This window comes from Crinia signifera, chromosome 4, assembly GCF_055691185.1.
Source record: "Crinia signifera chromosome 4, ASM5569118v1, whole genome shotgun sequence".
NCBI classification, from domain to species: Eukaryota; Metazoa; Chordata; class Amphibia; order Anura; family Myobatrachidae; genus Crinia; species Crinia signifera.
In genome coordinates, this window is record NC_139220.1 from 57,677,051 (window position 1) to 57,682,549 (window position 5,499).

At 44.3% G+C, this 5,499-nt stretch overlaps 1 pseudogene; it reads right to left on the bottom strand.

The window, feature by feature from the left end:
- Positions 1-1,938: 1,938 nt before the first annotated feature.
- On the bottom strand, positions 1,939-5,069 carry LOC146072944 (WD repeat-containing protein 76 pseudogene; annotated as a pseudogene).
- Between the last annotated feature and the right edge of the window lie 430 nt (positions 5,070-5,499).

Genomic DNA, 5,499 nt, shown 5'->3' on the forward strand with positions numbered 1-5,499 from the left:
GATGGATGGGTCTCTGATTCATACGATATACACATTTCTGAAGGCTGTCTAGATAGATAGTTTAGGTATTTAAAGATCGCTGCTCTCGGATGCTTACAGTACATGATGATTTGTGAATAGAGCCAATGCAGTGTATGAGTTCAACACCAAGGTCTTTCCATTCATCCAATATTCCTAGAAGTGATATAAGATTACAGAGGCAAAGGTATGAAGAGCTTTTTTTTTTTTGTATGATTCAGGAAGACCAACGATTCCGGTATCCAATTTGTTCCACAGCCGGTAATTTTCCTTTTCAAGCCTGACCATAGCTGTTTGAATATCATGGGAGAGCCTCCTGATATAAAAACATAGAATTTGATGGCAGATAAGAGCCGCTTAGCCCAGCTAGTCTGCCCCTTGTTTAAACATGTTACCTCAAACCATATTTGATCCTTATTGCTTTCTTTCTTTTTTTTTTGAATAAAATTGTTCATTTAACTATTTTGTACACAACAGAGAAATATTTCACACATTTGACACTTTTTAATGATGTCAAATAAAAATATTGGAATTTTATCATAAAACTTATAGACACAACTCGTTTACTTATTTTTGTGGGCCAACAAAGAAAGACATTCTTCCCTGTATTATTTAATGTCTTTGCCTGCACCCCCAGTGATATCTACGGATTTGGATGGTCTCGCTTGGGGCTTGTACAGGTGCTATAGCACTAGCCAGTGCCGATATATTCCCCTTTCCCCTATAACTGATTTAACTTTTTATCTGCCTGTTACTATGCAGTCTTATTAATGTGTTTTTCCAAGCTTTAAAGCTTCCTGAGAACATTCTTACAAGTTAAGCAAATCTGCTATTGATCTATTGACCGTAAGTCATCAGAGAGCTCTGCCATCCATTGTGTACCATTTGTAAAGCACCAGGGTGGGACAAGTGCTGGACTTGGACACAAGTGAATAAAGATGGAGGAAGAAAATCAAACAGCCACAACATCTGTAAAGAAAAATACAGTACAGTGCAATCATAGTGTGACAGAGACACAATTTTCACACTGTTCTCTTTGTGTTTCAAATGAAACAACGGAGATGCAATTGAGGTGCAAACTTTTGTCATTAGTACAAAGTTAAACAAAAATATTGTATAAAACATTTAGGTATTGGAACCATTTTTATACACAGTCCCCTATTTTCAGGGTTTCCATTTAATCATAAATAAAATGTTCAACCTTATTACGATTTTGAGAATCCTTTGCAGGTAAGAACTGCCTGATGTTTGGAACCAATGGAAATCACCAAATGCGCGAGTATGCTTGTCGCATGACAGGCGAGTACATACTTAATGTTTGCATTCAGCCCATCATTGAGTTATGGTGCAGTTGGTGACTTCATAAAATCCAAAAGAACCAGAGGCTCTGAACACTGCCATGCAATCTCTTCTAGCTCCAATCTCTAATTGAACTCCATTAGAATCATCTGGACAGGTGCATTTGAGATGGGAAAGCAATGAGCCAAAACCACATTTGGAAGTTGCTGCAAGACAAATGGGATACAGTGGGGTGAAAGTTTAAACATGTCGAGCGACAGAAAGCCCGGCCGTGATCACAGCTAAAGAGAGAAAAAAATGAAGGAAAGCAAAAGTCACATTTATTTGTAAACAACGTGTACAAGTACAAAGCACGTGTATTTGCCAAAATAATTGTATATTCAGACTTCTTTTGTTTTGTATATTCTGCTTTTGTCCATTACTTTCCCCAAAATCAACAATTTGGGTGGCGTATTGAAATGTTGTGTACAAACTTGTAGAATAGCTGAAATTTGTTATATCATTCCAAGAGGCACCTACAATCTTACATCGGAAATGCGCAGTTCACTAAAGTTTTAGGATCCCTCTAGGTTGTGTATACCGCCGTGATGCTCATTAGTTAAATACAAACAGCCTTCCCTGTCATATTCCTCCCACCACCAAGTTCCTATTGGGGTGAATGGCACAGATCCGGCACTCGTTATAAACATTTTTAGCTTTCCAAATAGTATGTATTTTCTGTCCATTCTCGTGGAAGAAAGCATCTGATGATAGGTTGCCTGTGTTTGGGGAGAAGTATGCAGATATAATGGATTGTGTGTGTCCTGGTACCGTCAAAGCAGGTTGGGGATTCCTCTTTCCTATATCATAAATATACACACAGCTGGATCCTGCCACAACACACAGATCTCTTCTTAGTGGATGCACACTAACAGTTCGGGCACTAGGCATGGACAAAGGTTTCTGCATTTCATGTGTTGTCCCTCGGAGTCCTGCGATCTACCACTGATAACCAAGCACCCCAGTGACTAACTATCAGCACAGAGCTGTCAGCTGACAGGAAGTCAAATGAGGAGAAACCTCGATCACCATCATCAAACATGAAGGAATCGAGATCGGAGCAGCGTATTGTTCCATCATTACTGAGTGACAGCAGATGTGCAGGATTAGATGGAGAGAAAAGTAAAGTGAAAACTCTTTTGCTGTGGGGTACAAATGTATACACCCCTTTACCAGGTGGCTTGCGTCCCACAGACCAACATGGCCATTCTTGTCTCCAGCCGCTACCAGAATTTGGCTCTTTGAAGGATGAACAGCCAAAGAGCACATCGTAGAAGGGACAACCCTACAGAAACTGTTGTCCCTCAGCTTCAAAGCTTGCAGATCCTTTGTATAACTCCACAACCCTTTGCAGTGCCAACTGGGTCTTTCCACAGGATCCTCACTAATGGATGCCCACGTCCGCAGGAATGTTCGTACAGCCCCACAATCCACATTTTCAGCAATCATTTCTATGGGAGCTGGAGTTTTCTGCACATCTCTGCTATTTTTTTTAAATTGAATAATTTTTATTGAAACAAATGGAAATGGATGTACATCTGTACAATTAACATGTAACATCAACACTGGTGACATGCATTATACAATACAACAGCGAACAATAAACAATTGTAAACATTTCAAAAGAAGTCCGTCTTTGAGTATTTCCTGTGTCAGGCAACCTTGTCCACATGCAAAGATTTAACGACAGTACAGTTGTGCATATGAAGCAATTAGGTATATTTTTTCCCTAATAAACCTATCCCGGTACTCATAAGATAGAGTACCATCACCCCACCCCCCTAACAAATAAAGAGAAAAAAGAATGTGCAAGCAGGCAACACAACAATCAGTTGAGATCACAATAAGGTGCAATGCATTGGGATCTTCCAACATCCCTAGGGGAGACATTCTAATTGCATTAGAGTATATGGGGATGCTGTGATTCAGACCGCAGCAGAAAGGGGGGGCGGGTCAACGACGAGGCCTCAGGTGTAGGGAATCAGTGAGTAGGTAGATCTTGCTGGGGGTCAGCGGACAGGGTCAGCCTAGAGGAGGTCCACCTACCCCATTTGGCACCATAGGGGGCAAGCGTGCCCCGTGACCTGTAGGTAAACCTCTCGTGACCTACAACCTCATTAACAAGTGCCCTCCAGTTATATACGTTCCGGTGTGCAACGTCAAACCACTTCCTGACTATAAGGACCTTAGCAAGGTCAGTAAGGCAAAGGACATATTTATAGACTGGGGGCGAGTGGGACTCCTGAAGGCCCAAAGAAAACATACAATATCTGGGGTCGAAGGGGGGGGGGAGACGGTTCAGTGGTGAGTATGTCGGCCCATATTGTCTCCCAGAAAGCCAGAATCGGTGGGCAGGACCACAACATGTGCCAGAAGTCTGCGCCGGGTGACGCGCATCTGGGGCAGGTGTCATCTGGTCTTAGCCCCGCTCGCAGCATGGAGACTGGAGAGCGATAGGCCCTATGCAGTACATAAAATGATACTTGCTGATATTTCAAACAAGGGGTGGCATTTCTAACCAAGTCGAGGATCTCGGCCCACTGTTCTCCATCTAGTGCCCCAATGCTGAGCTCCCATTTAGCTTTAAGAGGGTCAAGGCTATTAGTGTCAGTTCGACTGACAATACATTTGTAAATGTATTAATTGGGGAGTCAGAGGAAGAGGGGGGGGGGGGAGTCCCTAAACTGAGCTTGGGCCACATGTCTAAGCTGCAGGTAGCGATAGAAGGATCTATTAGGTATTTGGAGTTCCCCTGAGATTTGTTGGAATGTTTTAATTACGCCCATAGAAAAAAGCTGAGAGACTGATGTAAGGCCTGCCCTCAACCAGAAACCATCGGAGGAGAGTTGTTTAAACTCCGGGTATGCCCTGTTGAACCATAAAGGAGTTTCCCCATCCACCCCATCCCAACCGCAAATCCTGTGGGATTGGCACCATACAAGTAGCGCCTGTCTAAAGAGAGGAAATAGGGTAGGCTTAAAGGGAGAAGATAGAAGGAATTGAAGGGGGAGGAGACGGGACCCAACACACTCGGCGAAGGAGCCCTCAAAGGTAGGGCCGGATCTTCCCATTATCCAGTCTGATATATGCGCTAGTTGGGCTGCGAGGTAGTAAAGCCGGAAGTCAGGGAGTCCCAGTCCCCCATCAACCCTCGGTTTAGTAAGAGTCTTGAGTGCAATCCTAGGTGGCCTGTTCGCCCATATAAAGGAGGAGAGAAGTGTGTTAATGGCCATGAATACGTATTTGGGTATATAGATCGGGGAGTGTTGAAGTAGGTATAGGTACTTAGGGAGTATAGACATTTTGAATAGGTTAATTCTGCCCATAACAATTAGGGGGAGTTTCTTCCATAGGTGTAATTTATTTTTAAGTTCCTTGGTGACCGCATTGATATTAAGGGTTACAAAATCCGTGATTTTAGGAGTTACCCAGACCCCCAGGTATTTAAACCTGAGGACCCACTGGAGTGGAGAGGCAATTGGCAGCCTATCTGGTATCACACCGGAGAGGGGAAGGATACTGGATTTACCCCAGTTGACAAGGAGGCCCGAGAAGGTTCCAAAGGATTTTACTATTTGTAACATCTCCCCAAGGGAGGTCTCGGCATCGTTTAAGAAAAGACGGGTATCATCGGCATATAGTGCGACAACGTCCTCCTGTCTGTTCAAGGGGATGCCTCGGACAATTGGGGAGTCACGCAGCATGATGGCCATGGGTTCAATGGCAAGGGCAAAGAGGGCAGGTGATAGTGGGCAGCCCTGCCTGGTGCCCCTACCAAGTGGAAACGCCTCTGTCACATAGCCATTGACCGAAATGCGGGCCACCGGTGAAGAGTACAGCAGGCGTACCCATTGTATGAAGTTGGGACCAAAGGCAAATCTACATAGCACTTCCCAGAGATAGCCCCACTCCACTGAGTCGAAGGCCTTGGCAGCGTCCAGGGACACCACCACTGCCCCCGGCCAATCCGCCCCGCCCCCCTACAGGTGACAGAATAGTCTCCTAAGGTTTCGAGTAGTGGAGCGGCCTGGCATAAAGCCAGATTGATCCTCATGTATGACTGAGGTAACCACCGTCGCCAATATTTTAGCAAGTATTTTCACATCCGTTGAGAGGAGTGATATGGGGCGATAGGAGTCCAGG